The sequence below is a fragment of the Jaculus jaculus genome, chromosome 20, assembly GCF_020740685.1.
Source record: "Jaculus jaculus isolate mJacJac1 chromosome 20, mJacJac1.mat.Y.cur, whole genome shotgun sequence".
In the NCBI taxonomy this organism is placed as follows: domain Eukaryota; kingdom Metazoa; phylum Chordata; class Mammalia; order Rodentia; family Dipodidae; genus Jaculus; species Jaculus jaculus.
The window spans coordinates 21,389,703-21,400,963 of record NC_059121.1 but is presented as its reverse complement, the minus strand read 5'-3'; the positions used below and the strand labels follow the sequence as shown (position 1 = coordinate 21,400,963).

At 48.0% G+C, this 11,261-nt stretch overlaps 1 non-coding gene and 1 pseudogene across 1 annotated transcript; both read left to right on the top strand.

Annotated features, from left to right (window-relative positions):
* Positions 1 to 2,307: 2,307 nt before the first annotated feature.
* On the top strand, positions 2,308 to 2,414 carry LOC123456335. The gene has a single exon (XR_006634471.1). It is a non-coding gene; the product is annotated as a U6 spliceosomal RNA (small nuclear RNA).
* Positions 2,415 to 3,371: 957 nt separating this feature from the next.
* On the top strand, positions 3,372 to 3,469 carry LOC123456348 (annotated as a pseudogene).
* Positions 3,470 to 11,261: the final 7,792 nt, after the last annotated feature.

The following is an 11,261-nucleotide window of genomic DNA, read 5'->3' as shown; positions in this document are numbered from 1 at the left end:
AGAATTCGCATCCGGTTTTAGATGGTGCAGTGTTTAGGACAAAGGTCCTGGTCGCACAGCGACTCATGAGACGCTGATGGAGGGAGTTGACAGGGTCCCAGCTGACATGGGACCACCGTCTGACCCCTGGGAAGCCAGCTCCGATTCTCCCCTCTAGCCAGGGGATGTGTGGCTCAGTTGGCACAGTGATCACCTACCATGCAAGGAGCCCTGGGTTCGATGCTCAGTGCCACATAAAACCAGGAGATGAAGGCACGAGGATCAGAAGTTCAAGGGCATCTTCAGGCACACAGTGAGTTCGAAGCCAGCTTTGGATAAATGGGCCTTGCTTTCTACTCTGCATTCTCCACATCTACAAAATGTATCTATTAACTTATTTATTTACTTATTTATTTAAGAGAGAGAGAAAAAGGGAGAGAGAGAGAGAGTGCCCGGGTCTCTAGCCACTGCAAACGAACTCCAGAAACATGTGCCACCTTATGCATCTGGCTTTATGTGGGTACTGGGGAATTGAACCTGGGTCCTTAGGCTTCGCAGGCAAGCACCTGAACCGCTAAGCCATCTCTCCAGCCCTCTATTAACTTTTTAAATGAACACTGACATATAAAACAGCAATGGCCATGACAAACAACAGCATCAGAACATCCTGAGAGACCATGCAAGTTTAAGCAAATCAATAATGACTGCTCGTTCAGGCAACTTCAACAATTGATTAGGAGGAAGATTGGGAAGCTGAGCTGGAAACATGGATCAAGGGTCTGGCTGGAGGCTGGAGGCAAGTGGTCCAGTTATGAATTTCCCTGCATGTAAGTAGGTAACAAACCTGTGCTTTGAGGACTCGGCTCAAAATAAAACCAAGCGCTCTTTATAAGAAGCCCATCGACCTGCAGTGACCCACAGACAAGGCCAGCTCCGTGTGTGCAAAGACCACCAGGAAACCCCGGGCCTGTGCTCTTCCATTTGGTTAACAAAATTTACGAGCAGTGAACAAGGCTCCCACCGTGCGGAGGGCTGGGGTGCGGGGGGGATGACTCGGGTCAAACCCTTGACCCACAGAGCCTCTTTCTCTCCGCCCTCAAGCCCAGATTGTACTTGTGTCCTCAGCCCCTCTCTGCAGTACACGATCTGGAAATCAAATTTTTTTTAAATTTTTTATTTATTTATTTGAAAGTGACAGACACAGAGAGAAAAACAGATAGAGGGAGAGAGAGAGAATGGGCGCCCCAGGGCCTCCAGCCTCTGCAAACGAACTCCAGACGCGGGCGCCCCCTTGTGCATCTGGCTAACGTGGGACCTGGGGAACCGAGCCTCGAACCGGGGTCCTTAGGCTTCACAGGCAAGCGCTTAACTGCTAAGCCATCTCTCCAGCCCATCAAATTTTATAAAAGTGAAAATCTTCTGGAACCAAAAAAATTCATGTAGACTTTGAACCAACGTGGTTATTTTGGGGAAAGGGTGCAATAATGGGGAAAGAAGTAACTTAGAAGGGAAAGGAATCACATGCAGAAGACGTAAGTCAGGTAGTCTGGCCCTAGACAGTTTCAGCGCCCAGGGCTTTCATCTCTCACGTGTGATTTCTGCACAGGTCAACCCAGAGTCCCGGATTCACTCTCTGCCCTACAGAACATTCCACACAATCAACAACCCCTTTCCCATAGGGAAACCAGCACAGCCTCTCCACCCTACTACCAAAGCCAGCAGTGGCAAGATTAGCTTAAACAGACAAATGAGCAGGGGTGGAAGGGGGGTACCTGGAGAGATGCCCAGCGGTTAAGGCACTTGCTTTCAAATCCTGACAGCCTGGGTGTGATTACCCATAAAGCCAGATGCACAAAGTGGTACATGCGTCTGAAGCTCATTCACAGTGGCAGAAGGTCCTCATGTGCCCATTCTCTCTCTTGTTGCAAATAAATAAGTAGTATTTTTAAAGATTTTATTATTATTTATTTATTTATTAGAGAGACAGGCAGACAGACAGAGTGAGAATGGGCACACCAGGGCATCTAACCACTGCAAATGAAGTCCAGATGCCACCATGTGCACCTGGCTTGTGTGGGACCTGGGTCCTTAGTCTTCACAGGCAAGTGCCTTAACCGCTAAGCCATTCCTCCAGCCTTAAATTATATATTAAAAAAAAAAAAAAAAACAGGCCAGCCAGGCATAGTGGCGCACGCCTTTAATCCCAGCTCGGGAGGCAGAGGTAGGAGGATCACTGTGAGTTCAAGGCCAGCCTGAGACTATATAGTGAATTCCAGGTCAGCCTCGGCTAGAGTGAAACCCTACATCAAAAAGCAAACAAACAAGAAAATGCTCTCTTTAACATCACATATACTAAAGTTAGAATGATGCAGAGAAGATTAGAATGACCCCTGCACAAGGATTTCACGCAAATTTGTGACTCATTCAATATTTTTTAAAAAAAATATTTTAAGGCAAATGATGACATGACTTAACCATCCCTGGCATCTCCCAATACATCACACCTGTTCCGGCGCACAGACGTTATTGGATGGCGTTGAGTATTATTTTACTTTTGTATTAGGTAGTATCGGGCTTGATTTTCAAAAGAAACTCCTTTGCCAGTGACCAGGCTGCAGAGTCTCAGGGAATGAACTGTCAAAGATCTTCACATGCGCGCACCACCACGGTGCTTTGGCTATCCACAGAAGTCACCTAAAGCAGAGGACAGTGACGCTGAATCCCAGGACTGGATCCGGACCCGGAGGAAGCCTGCTCACAGCAAATGCCTTCTATCCGCCCACTGGCTTCCTTCCCTCTCCATAGGCTCCTCACTCTGGGAGCATCACGCCCAGGCACCACAGCTGAGGATGTACTTTGTGTTGATAGTCATATAAGAGGGGCCATGTCTGTAGGTGGTCGACCCCGAAGTTCAGTTACGATGATAGGAGTCCACAGGCTAGAGGCGTGGCTCACTGGTTAGGGCGCTTGCCTGCAAAGCCTAACACCCAGACTTCCATTCCTCAGTGCCCACGTCAAGCCTGATGCACAAAGTGATGCCAACAAAGGAGCTGGAGCTCCTTTGCAGTGGCTAAAGACCCTGGTGTGCCCATTCTCTCTCCCTCTCTCTATCCTTGCAAATAATTAAAAAACATTCTTCTAAATAAAAAAGGGGGGAGGATGGAGAGATGACTCAGAGGTTAAGGCACTTGCCTGCAAACTCTAATGACCCAGGTTTGACCCCGCCCCCCCCCAATACCCACATAAGCCAGATGCACATAGTGGCACATCCATCTGGAGTTTGCTTGCAGTAGCTAGAGGACCTCATGTGCCCATTCTGTCTTTTTCTCTCTGGCTTTCTCCTTGCAAATAAAAAACTTAAAAAAAAAAGAAAAGAAAAGAAAAGAGAAGACATCCAAGGTGATTCCCTCTCCAAGAGACCAACTAATGCCCTTTGCGGGAACATACCAACTTGGAACCGAACGTGGCATGTGTCTTCTTGCCTACACACATGTGGTGACCAACACTTTTACAAAGAATTTACTGTAAAGCAGCTGAAACCAGACACGTTCTGAGGCCCCGGTCTCAAGGCCGCGGCTGCATTCCTGCAGGCCTCTCTCCTCTGAGATCTGCCCAGGTGTCACGACGCTTCTCCCCCCTGACCTCCCACAACACAGGCTTCCTATCCTCCTGTGCCCGGTGATCGAAGCCTTCTTTGCTCTGTCCGGTGATGGTCACAGTCGCCCTCTGGTCTCATCTGGTCCCACCTGGTTTGTTTGACACATTGAGAGGCCTGGTCCTCGGAGAGTTCCTTCCTTTGCTTGCTGTTCAAGTCTTGCCCTTTGATCTCTTGGCTTGGAGTCTTTCCAACACGAAGCATCTCGACCAACAGCAGAGCCTCACTCTTGTTGTGGGCAGAGGCCCCAGCCACAGACGGCTGCTTCCTCGCTGGTACACCTCTCCAGCTCCTTCCTTCTAGAGCTCAGGGGACGAGCCAGCTCCATGGCTGGCCCTCGTTCTCCCTGAAGGCCTAGTCAGCATCACTGAAAGAGAGAGGGAGACAGAGACAGAGAGAATGGGGGCATCAAGGCCTCCTAGCCACTGCAAACTCCAGACGCATGCGCCACCTTGTGCAGCTGGCTTCAGGTGGGTCCTCGGGAATCGAACCTGGATCCTTTGGCTTTGCTGGCAAGTGCCTGAACCACTGAGCCATCCAGCCAGCCAGGCTTTTTTTCATTTTCGCAGTCTCCGTTGAGATTGCCCCGCAGGCACTTCCTCCACAGTGAGGTGAGACGTTTGTCTGGCTCTTGACCCTAAAACACCTTAGTGGGGACCACAACCACTGGAACAGAGAAGGGAGAAGAGGCAAGATGGATAGTCAAGGATCTGAGAGAGGGCTGGAGAGATGGATCAGCAGTTAAGGCACTTGCCTGCAAAGCCTAAGGAACCTGGTTCAGTTCTCCAGTACCCATGTAAAGCCAGATACACAAGGTGGCACATGCGTCTGGAGTTCATTTGCAGTGCTAAAGGCCCTATTGTGTCCCTTCATCCTCTCTCTCTCTCTTTCCCCTCTCTCTAAAATAAATTAATTAATATAATAGATCCTTTCAAAAGAATCTATAGGGGGCTGGAGAGATGGCTTAGCGGTTAAGCGCTTGCCTGTGAAGCCTAAGGACCCCAGTTCGAGGCTCGGTTCCCCAGGTCCCACGTTAGCCAGATGCACAAGGGGGCGCACGCGTCTGGAGTTCGTTTGCAGTGGCTGGAAGCCCTGGCGTGCCCATTCTCTCTCTCTGTCACTTTCAAAGAAATAAACAAACAAAATAAGTAAATAAATAAATTACAACCATTTGATCTTAATCCATAAAAGGAAGTGAGTCCATGGCTCCATATCACTCTGTAAATACATTTATTAATCGAGTCACAAGTCCAAGAGATTTCTTCTGCTGCTTCCCTCGTAACGCTTTTGCAGTCTGCTCCCGTTTGTAGGAATGAACGTATTACCCACGGGAGGCTGCCCAGCTCAGCAAGCACAACCTTTTCCTGCCGCCCTGCAAACAGGCAGCCACTTCCCATTGCCCTGCCTTTGAAAGACAGCTTTGGAATGAGGCCCAATGAGACCTCAGCAGTTTTGCAAACACAGGTGTAGAAAGCGGATGACTTCAGCTTGAAAGACAAGGGTTGGGGGGGGTGGAGGTGGAGAGGGGACCCGCAGAGCCGAAGACAGATGGGTGAGTCAGCTCACATTCATGGAAAGCTGGGGTTTTGTTGGGGAACCTCAAGCTTTCATTTTGTGATATTTGGAAGCTTAATTCCCAGCTTCTAATTAAATGTATAAACTGTAATCACAAAGATATTTCACAATTAGCTTCTTAGATCTGGAAGAAGTTCTGTGAACCAACTGGCGACGGGAAGGGGGGGAAAGAGAGGCATGAAGCAGGGTCGGGGGAGGGGGGAGGGCAGGTGTCGGGCATCTTGGGCTGCAGAAGGCTTCCAGCTGACTCAGGTTGGGATCTTACATCAGTGCTCCCATCATGGAGGGCAGTAGATGGACAGGCGTGAAAATGGGGGCACAGTGGGGTTGTCACTCAGGTCTTGCTTTTCTGATTCGTTTTAACTGTCCTACTTCAAGCCAGACTTGGAAAGTTGGGAACTGATCAAACAGCAGCTATTATATTCCCAGGTCATCTCCCAAGTTCATCCATGGGCATGCCCGGGTCACCTTCTCAAGAGACAGAAGCTAAGGCTGCAGAGATGGCTGAGCGGTTAAGACTCTTGCCTGAGAAGCCTAAGGACCCATTGTCGCTGTCAGGTTCACATTGCTGGTAGAAATCACCCAACTAAGAGCAGCTTGTGGAAAAAAAATAAAAGGTTTATTTTGGCTTACAGCCTCGAGGAGGGAGCTCCATGATGGCACGGGAAAACGATGGAATGAGCAGAGGACAACAGTAATAGGAGAGCATGCCCAACACCGGCATGGGGAAACTGGCTGTAACACCCATAAACCCGTCCCCAATAATACACACCACCTCCAGGAGGCTTTCATGCCTAAATCTCTGTCAGCTGGGAACCTAGCATTTGGAACACCTAAATATATGGGGACACCTGAATCAAACTACCACACCTATGTTCTACTATCCAAATCCCACAGTAGTCTGATGCACATAGGTGAGGCAAGTACAAGGTCACACATGCCCACTAGATGTACAAGCATCTGGTGTTTCTATTGCAGTGGCTGAGGCCCTGGCATGCCAATTCTCTATCCCCACCCCTCTAAAATAAAAATAAAAATAAAGAAGCTATTGGGCAGCAGTGAGGGACAGAGCTGGGTGGGTCTATAAACTAATAGGAGACTTAAACTAACCATTTGGCCATTTCTCTCTTGAACAAGAACATGGAGTAGGAGGTGCTTCCTGACTCTCTCTCTCTCTCTCTCTCTCTCTCTCTCTCTCCCTCTCTCTCTCTCTCTCTCTCTCTCTCTCTCTCTCTCCTTCTATTCCCTGCAGAATAACTCAGTAGCATTAGTGTGCCCAAACTCCCCAACCCTTTTATTCAATGGGAGATATTCCAGATACCAATTGTTATATTAGTGAGGGGTATCAAGGCCCTGGGAAAGGTTGTATGGTTTGGGGAAGGGAGAAACATCCAGAAGTGCAACTCAAGGAGAACGGTGGGGATGCTGGAGACATGGCTCAGAGGTTAAAGGTGCTTTGTGGAAAACCCTGACAGCCTCGGAGTTCAAGTCCCCAGTGCCCACGTGAAGCCAGACGCGCAAAGTACTGTCTGGAGTTCGTTTACAGTGGCAAGAGGCTCTGGCGTGCCCATTTTCTCTCTCTTTCTTTCGCCTTGAAAATAAATACATAGAAATATTTTAGCCAGGCATGGTGGCGCACGCCCTTAATCCCAGCATTCAAAAGGCAGAGGTAGGAGGATCACCATGAGTTCAAGGCCACCCTGAGACTACATAGTGAATTCCAGGTCAGCCTGGGCTAGAGCAAGACCCTACCTCAAAAAGCATATAGTTAGTCAGATAGATAGATAGATAGATAGATAGATAGATAGATAGATAGATAGATAGATAGATAGATAGATAGATAAAGGAGGAATCTTGAGCACCTTACCCAAGTTTGTACCTGTCCATTGTATTTTGACCACACAGAATAGCTCCCAACACAAGCAAACCCTAGATCCCTGGAACTCAATTCCCCCAAAATGGAAGTTCTAAATTACTGATGTTTGAGATCCAAGCCTGTCCTATCTCCTTTTACCATGTTCTCGAAACAGTCTGGGAAGAATGCAGACAAAACTGTAACATGCCCGATCTACTGAGGGCAACTAGCGTGCTAGCTGTTTCGACAGCATTATCTCGGGGCATGACCACATTGAAGCGTGGGCATCTGCCACTTTGCAGATGGGCTCCAAGGCCAGGACTGATGGACTTGTCACCATTATGCAGCCAGCGGTAGCAGAAATGCTCTGCATACAACTCTGACTGGCCCCGAAGCCGGAGCTCCTCGTTCTCTAGCCTAGCACCGTCGTCTGGGCTCGGAGCACACGCTACTAACTATTGGGACGTTTGCATCTGGGAGGTGATGATGAGGTTGGTGGTCGGGCAATCCTGAATCTGGCTCTGTATTCTGCCAAGGAATTTGAAACGAGCTGTTTAGCCCTTCGGGGACTTGGCTTATTCATGTTTAGAATAGGAAAGAAAATAGTGCTACCTCCCTCACACAGATGTGCGAAGGACTGAAGGAGATACTGGCCACCTCCTTAGTATAGAGCCTGGTAGCTCGTCAGCCACAATGTTGCTGGCTACTATGCTCAGGGTCTGGCTCAAGAGCTCCTCAGGAGGAATTTTGACTTGTACACACAGAAAAATTAAATATAATCTACTCTTTGATTATTTTTTTAACTTTTGTTGTTGTTGTTTTACTTTTCAAATATTTTACTTCTTATTTATTTATTAGCAAACAGAGATAGAAGAGAATCTGACAGAAGGAATGGGCACACCAACGCCTCCAGCCGCTGTAGACAAATTCCAGGTGCCATGTGCCCCTTTGTGGATCTAGCTCTGCCTTTGTACTATAGAACCAACCCCAGGTCGTTAGGCTCTGCAGGAAAGTGCCTCAACCACTGAGCCATTTCTCCAGGCCTTTTGTTTTTGAGGAAGGTTCTCACACTAGCCCAGGCTGACTTGGAACTCACTCTGTAGTCTCAGGTTGGCCTCAAATTCACAATGATCATGCTACCTCTGTCTCCCCAATGTTGAGATTAAAAGTGTTCAACACCACTCCTGGCCTTGTTCTTTGGGTTTTTATATGGTATTCTTCTTATTATTATCATTATTATTATTAGTAGTAGTAGTATTTGGTTTTTGGAGGTAGGGTCTCACTTTAGCTCCGGCTGACCTGGAATTCTCTATGTAGTCTCAGGGTGGCCTCGAACTCACGGTGATTGTCTGACCTCTGCCTCCCGAGTGCTGGGATTAAAGGCGTGCGCCACCATGCCTGGCTGGTATTCTTATTTACTGATCCACGCCTGGTTCCTCTCATTAATTATCTACATTATACTACATCTTCATAAAACTTCCCCCCAACATGAGAACTGTACCACTGATAATACCTTTTGTGCAGATTAGGCATTTTATAGTTGTTTCATATTTATGCTTACATATGCCCACCCTATAGTCTAGACGTGTCAGCACTTTGAATATACGTTGTCCATCAAATCAATGAATCAACACACGCATGACTTACTGTCCAAAACCACAAGGGAGAGACTGCACAGCTGAGTGGCCAAGATGGAATCTATCAATGACTCAGGTCAGATCCTCACCACAACCTCCTGCAGACACTGACCTCAAGCTGTCGGGGTCCTGTGGTCATGAGGCACCCAGAGGGAGAAGTGCCTGGGACTCAGCATTCAACCATGCAGATGTGCATAGCCACAGGGTGACTGGTGCGGGAGGATGAAACTCCAGTGCCCTTGACTCGTCCAGAATGGTGGAGGATGCAGTGTAACCTAGACTTCATAGGTTTTTTGTTTGTTTGTTTGTTTTGAGGTTGGTTTTTGGAGGTACGGTCTTGCTGTAGCCCGAGCTGACCTGGAATTCACTCTGTAGTCTCAGGGTGGCCTCAAACTCACGGCGATCCTCCAACCTCTGCCTCCTGAGTGCTGGGACTAAAGGCGTGTGCCACCACGCCCGGCTGGACTTCCCAGCTGTATATATCTCAAGCTGTCACCTGAGTTCATTTCACACTGTCACTTTCTTTCTCCTCTTTCCTGTCTGGCTTTACCCAACATTCTCTTTCTTGGTTTCATCCTAGAATAGATTGTAACTAAATCACTAGCATAGAAACCCTTTACTCCAGGGCTGGCAAGATGGCTTAGCGGTTAAGACGCTTGCCTGTGAAGCTTAATGACGCGAGTCTATTCCCCAGGACCCACGTAAGCCAGATGCACAAGGTGATGCACGCCTCTGGAGTTCCTTTGCAGGGGCTGGAGGCCCTGACACACCCACTCTCTCCTCTCTCTCTCTCTCTCTCTCTCTCTCTCTCTCTCTCTCTCTGTCTGTCTTTCTCTCTCAAATAAAAGAAAAGAAACCCTCTACTCCAGTTCTGCTTCTAGAACCCTACACCTACAACGAGTTATTAGAATCCCTCTGTTTCTTTTTTTTTTTTTAATTTTTATTTATTTATTTGAGAGCGACAGACACAGAGAGAAAGACAGATAGAGGGAGAGAGAGAGAATGGGCGCCAGGGCCTCCAGCCTCTGCAAACGAACTCCAGACGCGTGCGCCCCCTTGTGCATCTGGCTAACGTGGGTCCTGGGGAACCGAGCCTCGAACTGGGGTCCTTAGGCTTCACAGGCAAGCGCTTAACCGCTAAGCCATCTCTCCAGCCCAGAATCCCTCTGTTTTAAACCAAACTCTTCGCCCTGCCACTTTGTACCTTCATGCTGCCAATGAGCTGATTTCTAAGCAACACTGAGAAGACAAGAAGGCTGGTCACAGGCAGGAGTAGCTGGAGCCCAGCCTTCCCAGAAAATGCTCCCATCTCAAGACAGCAAACCTCTACAGGAGAAAGAGTGGCTTCTGGGGCACTCTACAGAGCCCGAACCACAAAGACATTTGTCACAAACAAACATTTATTCAAATTTTGTTTTCACTCCCCCTCACCACCACCACCCGGCTTTGCTTTTAAGTGGTCTGTTCACTGCCAATCCCCATTACTGCCTGAAGAGACTGGTTAAACATTGCACTTGAAAGCACGCATTTTAACCACTGAACAATGCCAACTGAAAGTTAAAAGAGCTCCAGATAAGGGTGGCGGAGATAAGCCTAAAATGAAACCCAGTGAAGTTCAATAGCTGTTTCTTTATATAGAATGGTGCAAGGTAGCCAGACTGAACTGCTGGACACAGCGGTGGTCAACAGAAAAACTCAAGAGAGGTGCTTTGTTCACCTTTGTAAAGAACATTGCTGGGGGGTGAAAATAGACTATGCCACCACCCTCAGTCCTAACAGAGGGGACGTGGCAGGTGCTTAGAAACATAGAAGTGGTTGGGGGGAGCGGGAATTCTAACTCCCAGGTGGTCCTAGCAATTTGAGTGCAATGCAACTTCTGAATTCTGCAATTAGAATCGGTGACAGATCGGCCACTACCCTCACTTTGCACAGAGTGGTAGTTTGACAAGTGGAAGCTTTGGAGGGAGAGAAATGGTGACAGCATCTCACATTTCTATTTAATTCTCAATGTTCCTGTCCTGAGCTGCTCATCACCATGAGTCTACTTTAGCAAATACTCAAGCACACTTAAAAAAAAATTATTTATTCATTTATTTGAGAGGGGGAAACAGAGAAAGAGGGAGCTGGAGAGAACAGGTGCCCCAGGACCTCTAGAAACTGCAAAAGAACTCCAGACGCATGCACTACTTTGTCTAGCTTATATGGGTACTGGAGAATCAAACCTGGGTCCTTAGGCTTCACAGGCAAGCACCTGAACTGCTAAGCCATCTCTCCAGTCCCAAGCACACTTTTGTTTTCACCCATCTCTTCACACCCATGTGAGTTTAAAAATAGTCATCAGGTAGCCAGGTGTGGTCCTAGAACTCAGGAGGCAGAGGTAGGAGGATCACTGCGAATTCAAGGCCACCCTGAAACTATATAGTGAAGTCCAGGTCAGCCTGAGCTAGAGAGAGACCCTACCTCCAAAGGGGGAAAAAAAAATGCAATCTCAGACTTCAGTTCTGAGAGTTGAAACCATGAGAAACCTTTTTCATATGTTTTCATCTTTTGAGAGAAACAT